Source organism: Tamandua tetradactyla, chromosome 1 (genome assembly GCF_023851605.1).
Source record: "Tamandua tetradactyla isolate mTamTet1 chromosome 1, mTamTet1.pri, whole genome shotgun sequence".
Lineage (NCBI taxonomy): Eukaryota > Metazoa > Chordata > Mammalia > Pilosa > Myrmecophagidae > Tamandua > Tamandua tetradactyla.
In genome coordinates, this window is record NC_135327.1 from 213637546 (window position 1) to 213663687 (window position 26142).

The 26142-nt window shown below is 38.0% G+C and overlaps 1 non-coding gene and 1 pseudogene across 1 annotated transcript; both read left to right on the forward strand.

Moving 5' to 3' along the window:
- The first annotated feature begins 1983 nt into the window (after positions 1 to 1983).
- On the forward strand, positions 1984 to 26142 carry LOC143682675 (uncharacterized; annotated as a pseudogene).
- On the forward strand, positions 19543 to 19613 carry TRNAE-UUC (transfer RNA glutamic acid (anticodon UUC)). The gene has a single exon. It is a non-coding gene; the product is annotated as a tRNA-Glu (tRNA).

Below are 26142 nucleotides of genomic sequence, written 5' to 3' on the forward strand. Positions count from 1 at the left end.
TAAAGATTCTAGGGGGAGACAGAATCCTGGAATGGCTCTTTTGGCCATCTTGATGACTGGATATGCCAATGTCTTGCTGATTGATTTTTATCTAGATTTTTCAATTGCACCAAATCAGAACATGTTTACCATTGTCATATATATACATACATGACAAACTCTCTCATCAAATACTAACACTTCGTTACACAAATATAAAACTTTTTTTTAATAGGGCAAGATCGCTGTTTAATAAATACTTTCATTTTTGTTATTTATATTAATATCTGCTAGACATTAACTTCAGAAAAGAAAGAAGTCATATTGCTATTTTAGAAAACTTACTAGATGAAAAATGATGTCTTTGTCAGTTTTGCTTTTGTTTAGAGCTTTACTCTGAAATTGGATATGAATTTCATCAAGAATATTTACTTTTGAAGACATTTTTCTCTTCATAAACTATGTGCATTGAAAAAAAAAAGAGGAATTCTGGTGGGAAAAGGGTAATCTACAGTAAATTGATGCTGAGAAAAAGAATTCCCTTGATGGTGTTACAGTAATTCCTGTATTTATCTGACTAGACAAAGGTTTTCTCCAAAGCCATATAATTTGAATATCCAAAGGATACAGAGTGTGCAGTTTTGAAATGTCCAAGGGGAACATGAGAAGAGAACAAAAATATGAACTCATGTTAAAATATAATAGGCTTTTACTCTATAATAACAAGTGCAATTTCTAAGAGGAGAATCGTTAGAAATGTAATTTGTAGAATGTGTGTCTTAAACAATTTTAAAAATATTAACCATTTCCATGTTTTTCTTCCAAGGACATCTATTATGGTACTTTCTTGTTAAAAATCAAACTTTTCAATAACGGATATCACTGAAGGATAAAAATTTCTGATACAATTATCACTGAAGGATAAAATATTAAAAATCTCATTGTAAATCCAATAACACCAGATGATTAAGAGCTAAAATAGACATGTTTGAAGTTAAAAAATTAAAACACCTCTTTTTATAAGGTCAGTGGCTTCGGGCTAGTCACATCATTTAGGAGTTATGGTGCATGGGGCAACAAACTCAACTGAAACTAGCATAAGAAAAAATGGGAACCCTTAGCTTATGTAACAGGCAGGTCCATAGGAGGACATCGTTTTGGTTTGACTGGATTCACACTTTGAATGTTACCGAGATCCAAAAATAATCACTTACGTCAAGCTAGCTTTCCTCCTTCATGTTTCTCGTTCTCACAACAACAAGCCCAGAGGAAGAGTGAAAGCTTTGTTTCCCTAGATGTTTCAGCAAACATTTTCTCATGTTTGTTCGACACTTACTGTGTTTTTGAATTAGTCATTAGTTCAGTCTTTGAACTAGTCATTAGACTCAGGAAGGATGGGATATGTTGATGTGTTTAAGCCAATTTATTCCATCTCTGAAGTTTGTTGGGGAGACTATCCCATCTGTGGTGGTTTGGAGCTGTATATACCCCAAGAAAACATGTTTTTAAACTTAATCCATTCCTGTGGGTGTGAATCCACTGGAAGTAGGACTCTTTGATGTGGTTACTTCAGTTAAGCTGTGACACAGGATGGGTCTTAATCTTATTACTGGAGTTCTTTATAAACAGAATGAAAATCAGGCAAAGGAGAGAAAACCACAGGAAGCAAAGTTGAAATTCAATAGAAGCAGGGAAAGAAAGAAAGGAGAAGCCAGGTGAGGCTGTCATGTGCATTTCCATGTGAGAGAAGAGCCAAGGATTGAGGGTGGCTGGCACCCAGTCCCAGAATGCCAGGTTTTCAGAAGAAATCCTCACCTTGACAATGCCTTGATTTGGACTTTTCCCCAGCCTCAAAACCATGTATTAATCAATTTCCATTGTTAAGCCAGCCCATTGCATGGTATTTGCTTGAGAAACTGAGGAAACTAAAACACCACCAAATTGGAAAGGAGGAGTTGTTTCCCTAAAGAAGTTTTGGCTTCTTTAATTAACAGAGGTAGGAGGATGGTTGGTGACCAACTAACAATAAATGTTCTTAAATTGAGGTTCAAGGACCCTAGAGCTCCACGAATGCACTTCAAGGAGTCTTGTAAGTTCCTTGAAATTGTACATCAAAACTTAGCCTCAAAAATACATGTAACTTACCTATCCATAATTAATAGCCACTACTATAGTCTCCTTATATGTTTAAAATATGATATGCAAGAAACGCTTTAAACATACAAATAACCCTTCAATGGCAAAGGTATATCATTCTCAATTACCTAGATTTCTTTTTATTTTTTTTAATAACTCATGTTTTTCTAAAGGTATTAGGATTAATATTACTTTACTAAACATATTTAGATAAAAAATCAACCTGATGTTCTTATTCATTTCCTATAAAGATAGATTTACTAAAAAATAAGAGCTTATTGAGATACATGTTTCATATTCTATGAACATGCTTTTGATAGGTTATTTTTTCATTAGTGAGAACTAAAAGGTTATAAGAGGAATCATAAGCATTGGAAAGACTAAAAAGAAGAAATGCAAGACAGTAAACTTGTAAAAACTGCCTTTTAATGAGACGATTTGACAAATACTTTAATAATAACAATAATGGTAATAATAATAATAATTTGGATATTCAGTCAGTAGTGTCTTTCTGCCGAGGCACATAAAGCATTTCAACAAAATGGGATAATATCCATGACAAAGAAATAGTCATAGCCATAAATGTCCACGGCACTTAAACACTAATGAGGAGCTTTGGCATTTGATAACTTGTAAATGCATTTGCTCTAAGTGCTTCTCAATGGCAGGAACATTATCAGTGACAGCTGGGAAAGAATATGGCAGGAACACTGAATTAGCTCATGAAAATAGAGTAGTATTTTTCATTGGTGATCAGCAATTGTGCTACCTATGGTGCTGATAAATTCTTATTATAACCAACTCTTTTACATCTAAAATCTAAACAATTACTATTTTATTAGACACATCGGATGCTCTGAAATACACAAGTATTTCATGTCAGTGTGCTGACCTCTCTATACTCAGTGGGTCATCACACCATTCCTTCCTCCCATCCTCCCTTGTTAGCTCTGACCTTCAACTTTTCTTGCTTGGGTTATTCCAGTAATGGACCGTTGTATTTCCCAGCTGCTAAAACAAATAACATAAAATGGGTTGCTCTAACAGCAGGAACTTTTTGGCTAATAATAAATTATTATTACTCAGTTAGGACATACCTCAACAAAAGTAACCTCATAAAAGGTTGCATTTACAATGGGTCAGCACCCACAGGAATTGATTAAGATCATGTTTTTATGAAGTATATAACTCCAAATTACTATACCAACTAATGGGTCTCTTCAATATACCCTTACTCCAAATTCTAATTAGAATGATAGTTCTAAAATATAAAATGGATCTTCTCCTACTTAAAAATGGTGAACTTCATTGCTCTTTATGATTCTGGCACTACGTATTTTTCTAGATAGTGTTATTAAGAATCTCTGCTCTGAAGTCAGTCAGATCCTAGTTCTGCCATATGACGTAGCTCTGGGACCTTAAGACCATCACTTAGCACATTTATGCCCGAACTTTATCATCTATGAAATTGGGGTGGAAATAAATCCTACTTTGTTGAGTTGCTCTGAGAATTAAAACAGAAATCATATGCTTGAGGTTGCAGGGGTATAAGTATTAACTTGAAATATTTGATTTAGCTTGGCCTCCCAGAAGAGTTCAACAGAAATCTGCTATAACTAGTGCTTAAGGCAATCAATTTTCATGTAGTTCTGAGCTGATGCATAGGACTGGAGTCCACTCATCTACCAGTTCATATTGCTGAAACTTCAAGGTCCCTGATCAAACTGGAGAGTTACTGGTATTCATCCAAGTGATGAATGTTGGGTTATAGAATGGAGTAGGAGGCAATGTTTTTGCTATACAATGCTGGTGAATTCCAGACCCTGAATATTCCAGTAAGGAAGCTCATCATTCATCTTGAATCCTACAAGGATCAAAGTTTCAGAGCTTGAATCTGACCCTACTATGCACTACTCTACATAACTCCGTGAATTTCTGTTACCGGACAAAGGCTGTGGATTCTTTTGCCCGATGTGCTCAATGACCAATTCCTGAGACACTAGGTTTCAAAGAGAGAGTTTCTTACTAGGTGTGTTGTAGGAGAGCAGATGGCCTATAAGTCTGAATCTTACTCCCCCAACTGCAGTAATTCTGATAGTTTTATTAAAGAAAAAGATAGGCAGAGTTTACGATAATGACCACAGTGGCCCCAGATGATGTAATTAGAGGTGATCTAATTATTAGACATATGCAGATTGATTACATGCTTAGTCACAGGTAAGAAAGTGGTGGAGTGTTGTAATGAAGTGTAAGTGACTTGTAGGTTAAAGTCTAAGCTACTAAGCATGTCAGGCAGGCCCATTTTGATTAGATCCAGTCTCTGTAATCAAGATAACTTTAGACGTGGGGTGGGTTAGTTCTGGACTGACCCAACACCCTCCGTTAATAAACGTCAGGGCTATCTTTAGTGATTACAAGACTCTAAAGTTGAACAATGGAGTAACTGGTTACAAATGAAGTTTAGTCACAGGGTATTTGCAATCAGAGGGGCAGAAGATAAGAGCTATAAATCAGAGATCAAGGCAGCTGGATTACAATTTAGAGATTTCAGGAATTTCCCTCTGTCTACTCCAATACACCAGAGAGCAAAAAAGGGATATCTATACAATGACTCAGCAATCAAAATCATCCCTTAAATATCAATCTATTATATTTCTTCCAATAAATGCTGTTCCAGAAGGTCTTGTGCTGTCCATGGTTGCCCTTGTTTGCTTGAAAAGCTGACACACAATAAGTGCTCAAAAATAGAATTATGTAATAAACAATGACTTGCATTTTGTACTACAGCACTACTTTCCTACTTGAATCTATTTGCCTTTGCACATGCCACTTCTGACTGGAACACTCTTCCCCTATTCATTAACCTGTCTAACTTTAATTTTCTTTAGTTCAGTCATTATCACCAAGAAGTATTTACTGACGAATAGCCTCCCAACTCCCTGTCCCTCCACTCAGCCTGAACTAGTCTAGGGGCTTCTCCTACCTGGTTCTGTTATAACATGTATTATGCTCTCCTATAGGCATGGAGGTTTTGATGCTGCTCTATTTTATTGTGAGCAACTTGAGGTCACAATCTTTCTTGATCCTTTCAACGCCTACAGTATTTATCTATACATTGTAGATTCTCAAGGAAAGGAATAATTTCTAAAATAATTTGTCACTCTTTGGGTATTTTGTTTCCCCTCCTGTTTCTTCCCAGCATTGTATTTTTTTTAACTTTTAAAAATTGTATAATATGACATACATACAAAGTAAAGAAAAAAAAAAAGCAATAGTTTTCAAAGCTGTCTTCAACAAGTAGTTATAGGACAGATCCCAGAGTTTGTCATGGGCTACCTTACCATCATCTCAGATTTTTTCTCCTAGTTGTTCCAGAATACAGGAGGCTAGAAGGAATAAATATTTTCTAATCATCACAATCAGCTTTTTTTCCTTTATATGAAAAATAACATATATACAAAAAGAAAAAAAATGCAATACATTTCAAAGCACAGAACAGCAATTAGTTGTAGAACAGATTTCAGAGTTTGGTATGGGTTACAATTCCAGAATTTTTTTCTAGCTGCTCTAAGATACTGGAGACTAAAAGAAACATCAATTTAATGATTCAACAATCATATTTGTTTGTCCAGCATTCTATTTTTGCCTCATTTGGTTCTTTTGAGGTTTCTCTTTTCTCTTTTCCTTTTAATTGTAATTTCCTCTTACCATTTCATCCCTAACTCCTTTCTGATTCTGCCAAGTGAGCCCTTTCACTCTCATGTTTTTGATCCAGTCCAGACAGAGTCCATATCTAGTTCTTGGACTTCAGAGAAGTAAATTCATGCCAGAGGTCATCACAAGTTCTGAGCTGACTCACTGCCATATCCCATCCCCACATCTGTTTCTTTTTTCATTCCACTCATCTTGATAGATAATGGCATCACACAATCTCCCAAAACAGAAATTTAATTGTTAACCTCCACTCCTCCCTCTTCCTTCTCTCCTCCTTTCTCCTCCCCTTATCCTATGCCACTAGTTTAGTTCAGCTTCTCAACCTGCCTTACTGAATTATTCCAACATCCTCAGGCTATTTCCTCTTGTTACAAATGTTGCCTTCTTTAGGTTCATTACCCCTTTAGCCATCAGCACAGTTCTTAAAAATGCAGATGGTACCTTGTCTTTCCCAACTTCAAAGGATGCTTGGACTCCCCATTGTCTTGATGGTAAAGTTCTCTCTCCTTGTTGTGGTAAGCAGGCTTTGGGATGTTGCTTTTGCCCTACTTCTCTGATGGCACCTCTGACAATTTCCTCAACTCTTCACTCTGTCTAGATTGACTGAACTACTACTGTCTTTCTTAATTTTATGCCTTACAGTGAATTTCACCTGTTAAGAGTGGATGTCCACCTTCTTTATTACTCTCCACCCCTGTAAAAAAAATAGATATTATCACCAAGTACCATTGGTACTTGATGGCGTCCAAAAGCAGGTTTAGTTTCCTTGGTAGAAAATAGGCACAGTTCCTACTGATATGCAGGAGCCCTCAAGATGTGAGAACATATTATGAGTCTGAGGAGAAGTGGGTAACATTACCTCTTTTGGCTCTCTCTCTATTTTAGGGTTCTGTTTCTTCCTAGCTTGTGTCACAATGTCTAGCATTTTAGTGAAAAAGCTTTTTAAATTTTGATCCATTATTGCACTCTTCCTCCAAAGCCTTCATCAAACCCAGACCTACTTTTGGGCTTCCAGAGGACAAGTCTAAGCAGTCAATAACAAGCCACTGAGCAAGGTCTGGTGCCAGAGTCCTGCTCAGGGTAAGAGCACTCACAGGATCTGACACAATGTTTCAAAGAAACTGACCCCTGGGAAGCTAGAGGACCACCATTTTAATTCAATCCCATCCTGTCCCTTTGCCAAATTAGGAGGCCCTAGTACTTGCTGTCTGCTGCTTTGTTTCCCTAGCTAGACCATGATTTCCTTTAAGCCAGACCACAAGTGTTAGATATTTTTAGGTTGTAAGAATTTAGCAAGATACCTAGAATAGAACAAGCACCTAGAAAATGCTGGTTGAGTGCATTAATTCATTTCCACTTTTTAAATTTTATTTTATTTTTGTATGCTATGTGCCCAGGGTCATATTTCATTCTTTTTTCCTTGCATATCCCGTTATTGTAGCACCATTTCTTGAATTTTTGTTTGTTTGTTTTTCTTTATTTCTTTGCTTGTTTGTTTTTGGGAAGTTCACAGGCTGGGAATTGAACCCAGGTCTCTGGCATGGTAGAGGAAAATTCTACCCCTGAACTAACCTTCCTTTTCTTCATTTCCTCTTATTTTGTTTTTGTCCAAACATAGCAATAATTTTACAACTCATTATTGTAATTACTAGTTTCATTTTTCTGTGCATTAGAGATCTAAATGATTTTTTCCCCCCAAATTGTTATGTGGAGGGAGTTAGCTGGACAGGTAAGAGGTGGTATCCAGATGTATGAACTGAGATCATGATGGGGAAATTGAGCAATTGTTCCTTACTTATATTTTCTCCATTATTACTCCCAACAACAAGATGAGGCAGATGTTATTACTATTATCTCAATTTAGCCTATGAGGACATTGAAGCTCAAAAGACCAAGCGATGTGCCAGGGAGCACTTTTAGGCACTGTTCTTTGATAGCGGGACCCCACTTCTCTAACCAGTATTGTAAATTTCAGGGGCCCTGCAGGATATTTATCTGCTGAGATGATTCCACCCTGCTTCATAACTTTATGCAAAGTATTCTGAAGTGATATTCCAATATATTTTCAGTTCCCTTAAATCAAAGTCCCTTCAAACTATTTTCTGAGATGGTGTCTTTTCTATTTAACATCTTACCCCAGCACATTTCCCACTAAGACAATGTCATTAAACCTGATCATATTCAGTAGTCTTAAGAGGGAAAGCAAAACCCATCAAAGGGGGCTAGTCTATACACAGTTCTGGGAACAGAGATATCTCCCGTGAAGTAATTTCAGACAGCTATCAATCTAACTTGCTCAAACTTTTACTTCGTGTTCTGAAGGAATATTTCACCAGATGACACTCAAAAACACGTTTTAGGCCTTGGTTTTTCTTCTTCCTTATTATCTGAAGCTTTACTAAGACTTTGTTCAGTGATATACATGTAATACAACATATGTACTTAGAAGAGGCTACTGGAGTACACATTTCAAAATCCTGCTCTAGTCTATCAGTGAGTACTTCGTGAAATTCTGGATGACTTTTTTTTCCTTTCATGCTCTCTCCTCATTTAGTCAACATTTTTTTTGATAAAACCAATGTTGATGGCAAAATTTGAAGAAAGCAGTGAAAAATGAAAATATGGGACCCCCTGGTTAGAAATCTGGGAAAAAAAGCAGTATTAAAGGTATATATGAGTTTTTCCTTTCTTTATTCCATTGTCTCTCCTTTTCTTTCTTCATTTTTCATGCTGTTTTAAAATTTACTATGTAAAGACAAAAATAACATTTTTAATTATCATTATACATTTTACCATTCATCTTTATATTGTGCAGAGCCAGTTTTAAATACAAATATCAGAGACCTCACATCCTAGGTGGTATACCAAAATGGCAAAATTCTATTTAGTGGCTATTGAGGGTGCCCCAAGCTGACCGGAAGTGACAAACACAAACCAGATACTGGAAGATGGGAAGGTGGAAGAGAGGACTTCCCCCACCATGTCCCAGGCTCAAAGCTGGCTAAGGGGACAGTCCCAGGGACAGAGATACTCACTGGGGTCATTGCAGAACCTCCCAAGGGCCAGATCTGCTCATAGGGGCCTCATGGCCTCTGGCTTCTCTGTGGGATGCTCTAGCACCAGTCAGGTATAGGAGCTGTGAAGTTGCAACCAGCCATTTCCTCTTTCCAAGGCCCGTAGCCCCAGTGCATGGCAGAAGGGCAATCTTTGAGAATCTTTAAACCTCTGTGCCAAACCTCACCTACTTAGTCCACATCTGGTAAGGGGGAGCCATCAGCTAACTGCCAGCCAGATGTACCCTGTGTGGGACTGCCAGTTGGTAGCAGGGATGGCACTGCCATGACCCTCACCAGACACCATGGGGTGGGAGTGCCAAACACAACCCTTTCCCACCCTCTCCCCTCAACCCTTCCCCACCGTCTCCCAGGCAGAAGTCTGTGGAGTAAGCAGGGAGATAGGGCAGGAACCAGGAGCAGAAGGTGGGATAGAAGACAGGTGTTACACATGAGCAGAGCCCCTACACACTCCATTGCCCCATCACACTTCACTAATAGAACACAAAGACAAGTTTTTAAAAATTTCAAGATGACCTGGTCTCATGAAAGTATAACCAGCTCTAGGTAGAGCATATATACTTTTGCAACAAAAAAAATACTTTAACGTATGTTGCAATGAATTTGTTCAATGCTTTATAGTCTTCTACAACATAACTACAATTCGTTTCTTTTCATTAGTTACTAGGAAAGAAAGTAATTATTAAGTAGTATATTATAACTATTAAGCCCATTAAAACAAATTAAAGCACCAAATATTTCAAGTTAAATATAGAAATTCATATAAAGAATGTGACTTTTTAAAAGTGTTATCCAAGGGGGTTTAATTACTAAAATACATATATATATATATATATATATATATATATATATGTATATATAAATATGTATGTATGTATATCCAGTAATTCCAACAGTAATACAAATCATGTTACAGTACAATTCCATTTACGGTCAAAGCCACTTCTGAGAAATTTGAAAGGCAAATAAAATGTTCGTAGCAGATTATATGACACTGTTAACTTAAACTGAACTGCAGCCATCAGTATATTAAAAAGTATGCTTTGACCTTGGATAGTAGAAATGAATATTTTTTGTACTTTGAGTTAAATTTAATAATACAGCACAAAACATAAAAATTAAAAAAAAAACCCACAACTATAATGTCATCATGAAAGAAAATGTGGGTGAGGAGAATGCTTTTTTGAAGAGCCCCAATGGAGGAAGTTTCTTCCTGTGAAATGATTTTATTTTCTCACATTCTCATATTTGGAGTATGGGAGTCTCAAAATAGTTTATGATATGTGCACAACTTTGAAATATTAATTACAGTTGGGATTTTTTTTTTTTTTTTTTAGCTTTAATGAAAGCCTTATGTAGAGTGAGATTTTCCAAAAATGTGAGAATTTCTCTCCATTCCCCCCTCCTCTTCCTCTCAATCCTTTGGAATACTTGCAAAAACACTTCTAAGTACAGAACGTACTTTTGTTCAGTGCAGTCAATTTTTCCTAATGACCATTTATATAAACCTCAGTAATGTTGAGAACAGAGAATTCCTGCAGCAATATAAATAGCTTGCAAGAACTCTGCCCTTGACCCTATTGCACCAAGGGAATAAGTGTTTCTAATTACTGTATTCTGTTAGTGACCCATAGCCAACACGCTCTAACATGGTCATTCATGTTTAATTCAGCTGTTCAGCAATTACAGTATTGAGTCACTGTGAGAGTTTAGCCTCAACGTTATACTATGTATGGGGGCATTCTAGGGCTCACTGTATTGTGTAGTGGGAAAACTGATGTTCACAAAAAAAAGGGGGGGGGGGTATTAAGCAGGATAAGGCTGTCTACAACAAAAGCAACATTCATCACCAAACCAAGATAGAGAAACTCACAAGTATCTATAGGCTTGTCTCTCTAAAGCCACATTTACACAAAGTACCAGTGTATTCTCACTGGGCTGTGCATTGCTTAATTGTCTGTTATTAAGCAAGGATGTGGAAATGGCCCCAAGGATAACAAAATATGTTTGACTTCTCGAGTTGTGGGCCCAGAATAAACATAAATTTCCTGAAAATCGAGATAATACTTTCTGTTCTACCCTTTTCCCGAATCAAGATTTGGACCACTGCAAAATAGAAATTGTCAGCCTGTAGTAGAAGCATTTCATTTTTCATTCAGGCCCAGTTTTTAGTGGTAGGTGTTAGCATTTTAGCAAGTGTTCCGCAGGGAAATGATTCCTAAGGCTTTGCTATTAGCAAATAAACATCGAACAATTATCTTCCCATTAGCATTATGATGAAAAAGTCAAGTTGTGCAAGTCTCTCTAATAACCGCCAGAGGACTGTATTCCTTTATTATGATGAACTTATTGCTGGGGTTCTATTATCCTGGCTAAGTGAACCATTCCCAGGTTGTCTGGTTGAAATATGTGTTAAGGTAAACTTAGTTCCTTCTCTCTTTGTTGACTCACTGCTACTTCTTTACTGTGACATCTTTACTTTGAATACCTGTTAATAAGCATTACTGTCTCACAGGTGCTGTATTTATGACTGAAAAGAAAAGCCGGGCTTTGCAATGCCAATGTTCACAGGTTAATTCTGTGATTTATTTTGTAAACATGGTATTAGGGAAAGAGTTTGAGCTTCCTTCCAGTGTTGAGCTCTCTGCACCAGCCTGCGGGAGCTGCTCATTGCCACCCACTGCTCCCGCCTCCACCATAAGGCTGTGACCCTTTTCTTGAATCTGTATAATAATTCCTGCTTAAGTTTAATTCCTGAAGAGGACAAGTCTCTCCGCAGGTGATCATAATGTGTTCTCTCTCAGTAGAAAACTTGTGGAATTTGACATGCTAAAACCCAATTGAATGCCCTGTTGTAGTTTCTAATATTGTTTTATCACATGAAAGTATCTTATCCATCAGCTGCTTTTAGATGATTCCTCGGCTCTCTCAAATCTTCAGATTACATGTTTAATGACACTGCATTGCATTTTAGCAAGTAAACAAACTCAATCCCTTTCAGAATTAGAAAAAGTGTAAAGCTTTCAAAATTAAAAGGGTTAGTTTCATTTATGCCATGCTTAACTTATTTCATTATAAAAACAGAACAGAATTTTCTCCCCCCCACCCCAATGCTCAACTAACACTTAGCATAGACTATTCTTACTAAACACTGACAAGTGGCAGAAGGTAATAGGAAAGAACATCCTGAAGTCAAGAGCTATCAGAAGTATTAAGAGCAGAAAAAGAGAAAGGAATTAAAGGAAGTAGGAATCCAGCACACATAAAAATCATTTCTGTGTAGGTATCACCCTATCAGCTTAAAAACAGCTTGATGAGCTTCACATTTGCTTTCAGGTCCCAAATTTTTCATTTCAGGGTGGTCAGAAGTAAGCAATGTTTTCCCTATTTCTGACTTTTCAGAAGTTTTTCTTCTAGAGCAGGAAGTTTGCTTTATTGTCATAAAATATTCAGAATACAAGAAGATGTTCTTTTTTTATCACACTCTCTGACCTGCATTCTTTTCAGGGATTTTTTTTTTCTTTAACTCTCAAGGAAATGACTCCCGAGGGTCATTACTCACTCTGCATTTGCATAGTTCTCCTGTGAGGTCTGAATCATTGTTTTCCACTCCACTTTGCAGGGCTTTGCTCCCTCTTTATCTCTTGCTGAAATCAGATCACTGCTCTCAAAGCTCTCTGTTTTGAATTTAGACTCTGCTTATATAGTGAAAACTTTGTCTCTCCCTCAGCCTCCCTCCCTGTCTCTCTCTCCCTTCCTTCTCAGTCTCTTTCTCTTTCTCTCTCTCTATGATAGAGGAGGGAACATCTGATACAGGGAGTACAAATACAGACATAAGGAGGACAAAAAATGATCACTCCTTTCCTTGCATGTGCAGAGTCCCATTGCTGCTCTCTACATCTTAAGCTGTCGCCAATTAGTGTGGCTACGTCACAGTTATAGTTGGATTGTATTTTGATTTAATACATAATTAAAGTAGCATTATTGCTTTTTTATGTATACAAATGTTTTCTTTCTTTGTACTGCTTTTTCCTCCTGAGCTCATTGAGAAAACTCTCTTTCTTGTCAAAATCCAAAAGGAGAAAAGGCTAAGTTGGCATGATCCTATTTCTGTTTTTTACCACATATAGCATGTAAAATGTACTTTGGAAGTCCTTCCTTGGCTCTGCCCCATGCTCTCACTGCCATCCGTCCATATCAGCACCTAACATTTATAGAGCATTTACTGTGTGCGTTTTGCATGAGTACAATTAGCAAGAATCTATGTTCTGCTGCAGAGATTAAATACTGAATAATTTTTTTTTAATGTCCAAGCAGAAGATGACTCTGACTATTCTGAATTTGTCAGTCGAGGTGCAGCTGGGTTCAGTGTTTGTACTGAAACTGAATTCAGAGTCAGCCACATTTTTATCCTGTAACTAAACAGTTTGGGGATTAGGGTAAGCACCTGCATCCATGACAGCAACCTAGAGCCTTGCCTGCAATCTATAACTTCTCAAGTAAACAGATGCTCTAGAACATGGGATCCCTTCAGGAATCTGAACTAAAAATAAGAGAAAACGTGATTTCTAGCAATCAAGGTTGAAATATTAACAAAAACAATGATTTTTTAAAACTATGCATTTAAACTTTTGAAAGTACAGCTATTCTTGTCTTCAGAGATACTCATTTTCTGGATTGTCTTTTTTTGTTTCTGAAAGGAATTGCTAAACTAAAATAGCACTATTCCTAAAATGTGACTTCTCTTTCAAAGTGTTTGAGATCATTTTCTTAAGAAAACTTGGCAAGAAAAATATTGAGTCTAAATTAAAAAAAAATCTTTCACAAAAGATATATCTAAAGAAACAACCAGTTAACTACAACAACTTTTCCTCTGACATTTAATATCTACCTTGAACAAAGTTTCCAACCTGCTCCACAGCTTGACTCTGATTGAGTTCAACGATTAATTTCTCTAACGAAAGGTACATGCTTCACTATATCCTCCTCTAACCAAGAGAAAATTGATTCTTCCATACCATTGTTTTCACGTGTTAAGTGGCACCTCAAATGATTCATTCATAATTCTCTGCGCATAAACCTCTAGTGATGGCATGTTATTTAAGTACTTGAGGCTATTTATCATGCTCTCATGGGCAGTACTCAAACAAAGAACTAATCTTATAAATTCTGAAGTTGAAATATAAGAACAAAGCAAGGTGACTTTCATTTGTACATTTGGTAAGTAAAATATGGCTGTCTAGCTGGATGGATAAAACTCATTCAGCATAGCTTATTTTTTTTGGATAGTGTATTGTCACAGACCATTGGCCATTTCATCTTCATAACTAACTAATGATTGACCCCTGATCTTGGGTGGTTGATCTAGTCTAAAGTATTTGAATTTCAGTGGGTGCTTGTATCCAATAAAACACATTTTAATCATATGTACTACAATTGGCATAATGTGTGGAAATGAATGGCTTTTTCTATATGAAGTTAATATATGAAGCTATACAAATCTTAAAAAGAAACCTAAATCTTGACATACAATTAAGTTTATTGAGTATATCTCTCTTGCATTGTCTCATTATAGTCGCATATGTCTGCACACACATTTGAACTAATGAATGGAAAGTTTGTTGAGGAGGTGACAAGCCAAGTAAAACAGAATACAACAAAACAGAAACCAGTAAAACAAAATAAAATAAAAATGCATAGAATCAAGGCAGAATAAAAGATGCAGTTTATATCTGCTTTGTCCCTTTCTATCCTTCTTCTTTATTGCATTACTTTGTTTAATAAAACCACAGAATCAGATGCCCAATTTTGAGTCATTTTTACATAATGAATTCTAAATACAGTACTAAAATCTGTTTTATTTTGGTAAATTGCATCTATGGCTGCCAACAACAACAACAACAAAACTTTATCTGCATTTTTTTAAAATCCAGAAAACATATCTTTGGATGCATGTTTATGTATGTATGCAGGGATGATGTTAAAAATGTTCAATGACTGACAGACATGGGTATTGACGAATCAGAAAAAACAATGTCAGAAGAGTCACATCAGGTGGGATTATATATGTTTATATTTGTATATGTATGTAATATGTTTATACTAGATTCTACTTTAAAAAATATGTTTATAGTACTAGTAGAATGCTGAGCTTATGAATTATGAGAAACATCAGAATGGCTGTTTAATTGCTTTGGTATCCTGGATATTCCTTAAAGAAGGGACTGAGTCTTCCTTACTGTTGCATTCTTCAGAACAAATACACTTCCTGTAAATGTGGTGAGTTATTAAGCATTGAGTCTGTGAATAAAGGGCTTTGTAAAATTATTCTTTCTATTTGGGTTACTATGTCCTTCAGTCTTTGTAGAATTTTGAAGACAGGTACTGACCGTGCCCAGCATTTTAGCATTTTTCAATGTGATGATATTTTTTCTTCTTAAAAATAAAGACTACAGGAGATGTATGGGTAGTTCAGTGATAGAATTCTCACTTGCCATGCAGGAGACCCAGGTTCGATTCCCCATCCATGTACTTCCCCAAAACAAACAAGCAAGCAAGCAAACAGAAAAACAAAACCAACACAATTCAACAAATGGTGCTGCAATAGCAGGGTACGCACATGGAAAAAGAATGAAATGTGACCTCTGCTATACATCATACAAAGATAAACAAATAAATAAAAATAAATAAAAACTACAAAGTATAAGTCTTTAGAATTATTTTTCTCATTAAAAACACATGTATTTTAAAATACTTAAAAGTAGAGAGGCATCAATATTTAACTTCGGTTTCAATATTCTGCCCAAACTTGCTACTCCTCGTTTGCTATATAGGAGACCAAATAGCAAGTGCTTACTTTGTCATTTCAGGCATCTCTGAACTTGAGTGTGATTAATGTTTGTGATCCTTTGGTTTCCATCATATCTAAGCAGTGTAGAGATATCAGAAGTTTAAACAGGGATGCCATTCTGATTTATTGTTAGTATCTGAATATTGACTGTCAGATACAGTAGTAAACTTTAGGAGAATGTCTTCTACGTGCTTTATATACAAAAAAACTGTCTCAAGCACTTGAAGTATTGAGATATGTTTATTACTGCTAGATGAAAAAATGCACTCTAATGATAATTGTAAAAGCTATTAATAGCAAATATGAGTGCAATTTGTAAGAACTTTCAAACAGCTAAATAGGAAAATAGATTTAAAATAATACAAATATTAAGGGATGTGTGTTTGGCATATTCTTTTATTAAGACCATTATGACTTTAATAGTGATGTGGCTAAGTTATAGGCCTCATATCTTTAGAAGTGTTTAGTGTATTGGAATGCATAAAAGAAAATGAAATAACCATTAAGATTGTATTGAATTTGACTTATTTAGGCATGAATCTCTCAAACAAACAAATGAAAATCACCCTTTTGGGAATGTGTCACATCTTGCAAGGATGAGTTAAAAACATAACATTTTTGCCACATCAATTTTTCCCAAAGAGGAAAAATTCCACAATTATTCACACCATTCATGATAAATCAGCCTTGAGCAAAAAAAAAAGAGTATGCTCTATATAAAGTATAAGGAAAGGAAGAAAATGGTTGAGAAAAAAGGAACTTATTGTATTCTCCCAATCAATCCCCTTAAGTTAGTCTTTGCAATCATTGTAGGAAGAAGATTTCTCATAGTTTAAGTAAATGAAATACATTTTAAATTATTGATTGTTATAGACCTCAAACCATCTTCAGTAGTTAAAGTACTTTTTTAAAATGCCCAAGCAGCAAACCTTAAGTACAAAATTCCTTCTGGAAAAATGATTCTGAAAATCTTTTTCCTGAATTGTATTCAGCTGTGCACCAAAAGACTCATAACATCAATAAATGTGCCAGTTAGAATTGAGACCCTATTGGGTGCTGCAAATGTGAAAAATGAGTAGGCAGGAGCAACTCTGCAGCTGACAGTGTTGGGAAAATCATTGCTCTTACATTGCAATATCGAACTTTAAAAATTTGGGTACAAATCATTAATAATAGATTTGCAATGATTATTATTGGGTGGATGAAATTTCAGATTCAAAATTGTGTGCCAGAGATTCATTCTTTCATGGTAATGATTATCTTCAATCTTGATGTGAGTTAAGATTGTACCATTCAGTATTAGTCAAAATGTACATTTGATTTGCTTCTACTTAAAGTATGAAGTTACAATTTGATTTTAGCTTTTATATGACTCTTAATTCTCCTTCCTTCCCAAATTTTGAGACTAGGCAATAAATAATGTCTAGGTAAATTTTCATTTTATTTATTCAAAGACTTTCTGTATCTTAGGAAGAATTGGTATCAGTGGGAATAAATTTCAGGATTAATTTAACATAAGGAGGAATATTCTCTAAAAATTAGCTCTGTTCCCCTCAAAATTTTGAACTACAAAATTGGTAAGTCTCCCACCTAAGTTGTATGATTTTTGGTCAAGGATATTTTAGATGGGATTCATAATTAGGCAAGGAACTCAGCCATGAAGTTTAAAGGTCCCCTTCAAATTTAAGATTCTAAGATTGTAGTTTTCATTTCTTAATCAATGTCACTTTTGTAATTTACCACTAATCTTCATCAATTTGTCTTTAATGAAACCGACCAGAGGTTTAATGTGTGTTTAGCCTTGCCCTGTACACTAGATGGCTTTGTATTATAGTTACAGGTATTTCTGAGTGATGTGAAATACACATAGAATGGGCACAATACATATATACTATAATAATTGCAAACCAAACAGGTGTAATCAGGTCAAGAAAGAGAAGATGAACGGAACTTCAGAAGCACTTCCACTCCTGAATTCCTTCCAGATTACAATTATCCCTCTTTTCCCTCCACTGGAGGTAACCCCTGCTGACATTTATTGTAATTGGTCCTTAGCTTTACCTTCTAGTTTTACTACCTATATTGGCATTCCTATACAATTTAGTTTACTTTCCCCTGTTTTTGACCTTTATATAAATGGAATCATATGCTTGTTCTCTTTCACATGTTTATCCTTTCAACACTAAGCTTTTTATATTCAACCATGTTGCCACCTGTTCACTCTATAGTGTCCCATTGAATGAATAGTCCATAATTTATGTATCTATTCCACAATCTTCATACAACTGAGCTGTCTTTTCTTCTTTGCTTAATATTAACTTTGCTGGTATAAACATTCTTTGTACATGTATCTGACTACAAAAAGGCATAAGTCTCTCTGGGGTGCATACCTAGGAGTGCAATAGCAGGGACATAGGACGTATCCCTGACAATTGTAGATAATATCCCACTGTTTTCAAAAGTGAATGTGCTGATTTGCATTCCTCTTAGCAGTGCATGAAAGTTTCCTTTGTTCTATATCTTTGCACCCTTGTGATGCTGTTAGGTTTTAACAGTAGTCTTCCATATTGAAATCCTGGTCCTGGCAATCTTGAGTAGGTCAGCTTTCTTTTCCTAATTGTCGCTTTTGAAATTAGGGATAATGTTAAGAGTAAGAAGAATAACAGGTTTATTTAACTAAATAATGAAATGCATGAATGTAAAGTGCTTACAATAAGATATGGGTATGGAATAAGTGCTAGTAAATATTAGTTATTATTATTATTATTTTTTTTTATTTATTTATTTTTTTACATGGGCTGGCACCGGGAATCGAACCCAGGTCCTCTGGCATGGCAGGCGAGCATTCTTGCCTGCTGAGCCACCATGGCCCTGCCTGAATATTAGTTATTATTAAGCAGGGACTTCTACTATAATATGAGGCAGGTTAAAATTAAGTTCCAGAACAAAACATACAGGCAATATATGGTAGAGATATTTACATAGCAAACAACGTGTGGAACAGCTAGGAGGAAAGGCTCATTAGAGAACTTGGGTCATTAGGCAGATTTTAAAGGAAGATTTTATTTTAGGGCAAGCACGACATTTACAAGCCTAAATACAAATATAAGCAGATGTATTTTGGGAGATCTGTTTATCTTTTCCAACAAAAATGTGTCATCTTGATTGAAATTCAGCAAACACTTCAAAAGCACAAATTGTAGGATAAATAATATACAGAGATCATATTTATTATGTTCAAAGAAGAGAAAATCACAGTTATGATAATAACAGAAACTATTGAAAATAGCAAGCAGATCCAATAAAAAACTGAACAAAAATTCCAGAAATTATTAAAGTGATTATTGAAACCAGACATTTAAAAAATTAAAGAGAAGATTAAACCTATTGAATCAATAATTATGAAAGTGGGAAGACAGATCTGGGGAAATTTCCTGAGAAGACAGCACAGAGAGATTTAAAAAAATGTAGGGGAATTTGAGAAAAAATTAAATTAAATTTTAAAAAGATAAACAAAATAAAAGAACCCTGTTGGAACGTTCATAAGTTATGACCACTACATGGACACATTATTGGATTTTATTCATATATTCTGTCTTCCCCTCTGCAACTAAAGAATAAATATTTATGATCCTATCCAAATGCAATTTCTACTCTTGTGCATTATATTCTAAACCCTCCCAACTATTCAATTCTCTAATCCCTTTAGCATTTTAATTCTTTTTTTTTTTCCTTTCTTCTTGAAGCTAACATACTCCTAATTCTCCATCTTAAAAATAAAAACTGGGTGCATGTGTGGTTCAGTGGTAGAATGCTTGCCTTTCAAGCAGGAGACCTGGGTTCAATTCCCAGACCATGCACTGCCACCTTTCCAAATAAATGAATAAATAAAATTAAAAAAACACCAAAAAAAAAATCACTTTAGACTCCATTTGCTCTACCACTAACTGGTCTATTTTCTGTTACCCTTTGCAGCAAAACTCTGTGTTACCTATATTGGGTGTCTCCAATGCCTCTCCTCCTCCAATTCTCTCTGAAACCTACTTATACCCTTCTTTCTCTTATCCCCACTAAAACTGTTCTTGAAAGAAGTCACGAATGACCTCTGCACTGCTATATGAAATTGTCAGTTCTCAGCTCTCATTACATTTGTCTTTTTAGCACCTTTTGACATATATGAACAACACTTTCTTGAAATATTGTCATCGCTCTGTTTCCAGGACAACATAATTCTTTGGCTTTCTTCCACCCCTACTTTTCAATCAACTTCCCTGATTTTGTTTCATCTTCCAGAGCTCTACATTTTGGTATGCTCCATGATTCATTCAATCACTCTCTTGGTTATATTATCCTGCCCCATGTCTTTAAATAGCATCCATAATTTGAAAATTTCAAGATTTATATCACCAGTCCCAACTTTGACCTAGACTCCAGGCTTAGAAATACAACTGCATTCTCAACGCCTGTGCTAGAATTTCTGGAATTTAACATATCTAAACCTGGACTCATAATCTTTACCTTTGAACCTGCTCTTCGGTTGTCTTTTCTTTGTTAGTTAAGGAAACTCTAAACTTTGACAGGTATATCGGACAAAATCTTGTAGTCACAACTCCTCTCTCACACACTGAATCAGATTCATTAATAAATCTTTTTGAGTCTACTTTCAATATACTTCCATTATTCATCTGTTCCATTCTGGTACTAGTTAACATTACCTCTTGCCTGAATTATTTACTTCCCTGCCTCAATTTCTTTCAACATATCTGCTAGAACCTTCTTTTTTAAAAATAGGTCAGTTTGTATCATTCCTCTGTTCAAACACCTTCAGTGATTCCCTGTCTCAAAGTGAAAAAACAAAGTCCTTTCAATAGCCTCAAAGGCCACGCATAATTTCTTTCTCATTCTTCTCTGCCCTCAAATCTTATTATTCTTCTCATGGCTTTTGACACTCATAAAAATTTGATTCCAAAATTGAAGTGAAAGTTATAATGTCCCTTCATATAAAAACTTCCTGCATACAAATTTCCATGTCCTTTCTCTATCAAGTGACTATAGGTGAAGGATTCTTGATACCTGTAAGAAGGTCCATGAAATAAGATGGAAATCACTGGGTGTGTGAATCAGCAAAAAGGCAACTAACTAACATCCATATTGGACTGCTATGTGGACAAGAAATAAAATACAATTGTGGTAAGACATTAAAATTTGGAGGTAAATTTGTTACAGTAGCAAGAATTCCCCAATAAATATATTCCTCAGCTAATTCTGTATTACTATTAGAGTTGCATGCCATTCATTCTTATAAACTGAACCAATCTATGTATTGAGTCAGCCACCGAATAGATGCAACAGTCATGGAAAGATGTTCATGGCTGGTCAGTCTATCATTCTTCACTATTTCTATATTTAGGTACTGTGTTAAGCCATCTGACACTTAGAATTCAGGTGTAAAAGAGGCTTTTGAATTCAACCAAGCTTTTCTTCTAATTTTATGGATGATAATATTAAGTCAAGTAGCCATAAATAAGCACAGATAAAAGTCACCGCAAGACACCTGAATCTGCTGTTCTCTCATCCAAAAAGGGTTCCTTTATCAAAGATAAACAATATTTATATGTAACTTAGAGTATGTATTTATGCATGCATATACACACAATTCAATATTTAATCACTATTTTTCTTGCTTAGTTTTATGTAATTTAATTTTTAAATTATTTTAAATTTTGTTGTATAATAAACCAGGCATATTTAAAGTATACAATTTGATAAATTTTGACATAGAATACATTCCTGAAACTACCACCACAATCAAGATTATGAATGTATGCATCATCTTCAAAATTTTCTTTGAGCCCTTTCCAAGGAATTAATTTATTCAAATGTTCAATCGAACTTGAAATCCAGGGATAAACCCCACTTGATCATAATGTACTATTCCTTCTATATCATTTTTGGCTTCAATTTGCTAAATTTACATTAAGAAAATTTTCATCTATTTTCTTGAGGGATAATAGTAGTTTTGTTTACCATAATATCTTTGTTTTTGCTTCAAGGTAACGCTGGCCTCATACTTTCATTTTCTTAGTGATCTGTGTGCTTTGCTTTTACATTTTTATATTTATAGACTATTTCTCTATTTAGCATTCACAATCTTTCCTTTAATTTCTTGAACATATGGGATACAATTAAAACATATTGTTTTAATGTCCTTGTCTGCAAAATTCTATAATTTTTAACGTATATTTTTTTCTCCTCAATATGGGTCATATTTTCTTGCTTCTTTACAATCCTAGTAATTTTTTATTGGATGCCAGGCATTGTGAATTTTACCTTACTGGGTGCTAAATATTATTGTAATCCTATAAATATCCTTGAGCTTTGCTCTGGAATGCACTTACATTAGTTGGAAATAGCTTGATTTTTCTTGTGGTTTCATTCATGCTTTTTTGGGTGGGACCAGGCAATCTTTTCTCTAGGAGCAATTTTTCTCTGAAAATGAGGCAATATCTTTCTTAAATTCTGGTGACACTATTCCCCATTCTGGTAAATGGGAATATAAAGTATTCTTTGCTCTATGCTAGCTCCAAGTGTCATTTCCTCTGCTCCATTTTGTTTTTCCTCCCCTTGTGTAGCTTTCTTACATGTATGAGATGATCTGAACTCAGCTGAAAACTGGAGGAGAGTCTCTCTCTGTATAGCTCTTTTTTTTCCTTCTGTTTTCAGTATTCTGATCTACAAGCTCCAGTCATCTGTGCTTCCCTGGAATCCCAGTTCTGTCTTCTCAGTTCACAGAAATGTCTCTGTACCAGGAATCGAACCTGGGTCTCTGACATGGCAAGAGAGAATTCTGCCTGCTGAGCCACCGTGGCCTGCCCATCACTCATTTTTTCAGTTGTTTCAGGAAAAGTGAGTAAAACTGGTCCCTGTTACTCCATCTTTGCCAAAAGTGGAATCATTCATCTAATCTAATTTTATATTTACTCTATGACTACTAATTTTCCACATCTAACTGAAGCCTATCACTCTGGTGATGTTGCATTCATCTATGAGACTTTAAAAACAAATATTTGTGTCGCTGAATTTTAGACCTTGGAAGGTGGGCATTTCATCCTGAATTCCATCCAACAACTCCTCAGCACGAATTTTTACCCCTGTCAAGGCAGGAATGTGATAGTAATAAAATGGCAATGCAGGGGCGGCAGCAGCCACCTCATTTAGGAAGTTAATCAGGACATCTTTGTTCCATGGCTTGAGAAAGAATGGTGCAATGACAGCAATGCCATCAGCTCCTATTTCTGCTGCGTGTTGAGCCAGTTCTTGTGATTCCTTCAAGCTCAGTGTTCCTACGTGAATTACCAGAAGCTGGAGGATATCTGCTACAACATCAAGGCCAGAGTGGAGGAGGAGGAGGAGCACTGTCAGTACCTACAGACAGAGAAGAAAATGCAGCAGAACATCCAGGAATTGGATGAGCAGCTGGATGAGGAGGAGAGTGCCCACCAGAAGCTGCAGCTCAAGAAGGTCACCACCGAGGTGAAGTTGAAGAAGCTGGAGGAAGACCAAATCATTATGGAGGACCAGAACTGCAAACTCGCCAAGGAGAAGAAACTGATGGAAGACAGAATAGCCACCACCAACCTCATGGAAGAGGAGAAGTCCAAGAGCCTTGCCAAGCTCAAGAACAAACATGAGGCCATGATCACTGACCTGGAAGAGTACCTCCAAAGGGAGGAGAAGCAGCGCCAGGAGCTGGAGAAGACCTGTCAGAAGCTGGAGGGAGACCCACGGACTTCAACAACCAGATCATTAACCTGCAGGCTCAGATCGCCGAAGTTAAGATGCAACTGGACAAGAAGGAGGAGGAGCTCCAGGCTGCCCTGGCCAGAGTGGAAGAAGCCACTGAGAAGAGCATGGCCCTAAAGAAGATTTGGGAGCTGTAATCTCAGATTTCTGAACTCTAGGAAAACATGGAGACTGAGGGTGCTTTGAGGACTAAAGCTGAGAAGCAGAAACGGGATTTCAGGGAAGAGCTAGAGGCTCTGAAAACAGAACTGGAGGACATGCTGGATTCCACAGCTGCCCATCAGGAGCTCAGGTTCAAAGGAGAACAGGAAGTCAACATCCTGAAGAAGACCCTGGAGCACAAGGCCAAGACCTTCGAAGCCCAGATCCAGGAGATGAGACACAAGCACTCACAGGCCATGGAGGAGCTGGCCGAGCAGTTGGAGCAGACGAAGCAGGTGAAAGCCAACCTGGAGAAGGCAAAGCAGGTCCTGGAGGACGAGATGTGAGAACTGGCCAGGCAAGTTAAGGTCCTACTACAGAGCAAAGGTGTCTCGGAGCACAGGTGGAAGAAAGCAGAGGCCCAGTGGTAGAAGCTGCAGGCCAAGTTCAGTGAAGGGTGAGAACGTACACGGAGCTGGCCGACAAGGTTAACCAAACTGCAGAATGATCTGGACAATGTCACAGGTCTCAACCAGTTCAGCAAGTTTCAAGGTCTTCTCCTCTTTGGAGTCCCAGCTGCAGGGCACCCAGGAGGTCCTGCAGGAGTAGAATCAGCAGAAGCTAAGCCTGAGTACAAAGCTGAAGCAGATGGAGGATGAGAACTCCTTCAAAGAGCAGCTGGAGGAGGAGGCCAAGGGGAACCTTGAGAAGCAGATTGCTGCACTCCATGCCCAGGTGATCAACATGAAGAAGATGGATGATGGTATGGGGTGCCTGGAGATTGCAGAGGAATCCAAGAGGAAGCTCCAGAAGGACCTGGAGGGCCTGAGCCAGTGCTATGAGGAGAAGGTGGCTGCCTGTGGCAAGCTGGAAAAGACCAGGATGCAGTTGCAACAGGAGCTGGATGATCTACTCTTCAACCTGTAGCACCAACAGCAAAACATCTCCAAGCTGGAGAAGAGGCAGAAGAAGTTTGAACAGCTCCTGGCAGAGGAGAAGACCATCTCAGCCAAATATGCTGAGGAGCGGGACCAGGACAAAGTAGAGGCCTGAGAGAAAAAGACCAAACTACTGTCACTGGCCTGGGCCCTGGAGGAGGCTGTAGAGCAGAAGGAAGAGCTGGAGCAGCTCAACAAGTAATTCCTCACAGAGATGGAGGACCTCATGAGCTCTAAGGACGATGTTGGAAAGAGCGTCCATGAGCTGGAGAAGTCCAAGCAGGCCCTGGAGCAGCAAGTGGAGATGAAGACCCAGCTGGAGGAGCTGGAGGATGACTGCAGGCCACCGAGGATGCCAAGCTGTGACTGGACGTGAACCTGCAGGCCCAGTTAGAGCAGGACCTGAAAGGTCCCAATGAGCTGAGCAAAGAAAAGAAGCAACAGCTGGTCAGACAGGTGCAAGAGATGGAGGCAGAGCTGGAGGATGAGAAGAAGCCGTTCAATGCCAGTGGCCACTAGGAGGAAGCTGGAGATGGACCTGAAGGACCTGGAGGCCCATACTGACCTAGCCACCAAGGACCAGGGCGAAGCCGTCAAGCAGCTGTGGAAGCTGTAGCCCCAGATGAAGGACGACATGTGGGAGCTGGGCCACAAGTCAGCTTCTTGGGAGGAGATTCTAGCACAGGTCAAGGAAAATGAGAAGAAGCTGAAGAGCACGGAGGCGGAGATGATCCAGCTGCAGGTGGAACTGGCAGCTGCAGGCGTGCCCAGCGTGCCCAGCACCAGGCCAGCGGGAGTGGGATGAGCTGCCGCCAACAGCAGCGGCAAAGGATCCCTGGTATTAGAGGAGAAGTGGCGTCTGGACGCCCGCATCGCCCAGCTGGAGGAGGAGCAGGGCAACACCGAGCTGGAGAAGGACGAGTGAGGAAAGCAAACCTGCAGAAGGACCAGCTCAGCACCGACCTGAACCTGGAGCGCAGCCATGCCTGGAAGAAGCAGGACTGCCGCAGCAGCTGGAGCGCCACAACAAGGAGCTCAAAGTCAAGTTGCAGGAGGTGGAGGGCACCGCCAAGTCCAGGTCCAAGGCCTCCATCACAGTCCTGGAGGCAGAGACTGCGCAGCTGGAGGAGCAGCTGGACAAGGAGACCAACGAGCGCCAAGCGGCCTGCGACCAGCTGCGCAGGGCCGAGAAGCGGAGGGACGTGGTGCTGCAGGTGGAGGACGAGCAGGGGGATGCTGAGCAGTTCAAGGTCCAGGGCCCAAGGCATCCACCCACCTGAAGCAGCTCGGGCGACAGCTGGGGGAGGCCAAGGAGGAGCCCCAGCGGGCCAGCGCCTACCGCCCGAAACTGCAGCATGGGCTGGAAGACGCCACGGAGACCCCTGGCGCCGGGAACCGCGAGGGCAGCTCCCTCCACGAGGAGCGCAGGCCCTCCCCGCGCCGAATGGCCCGGAGAGGTGCTGGCCACTGCCCAGACGAGGGGATGGATGCCGAAGCGGGGGACTGA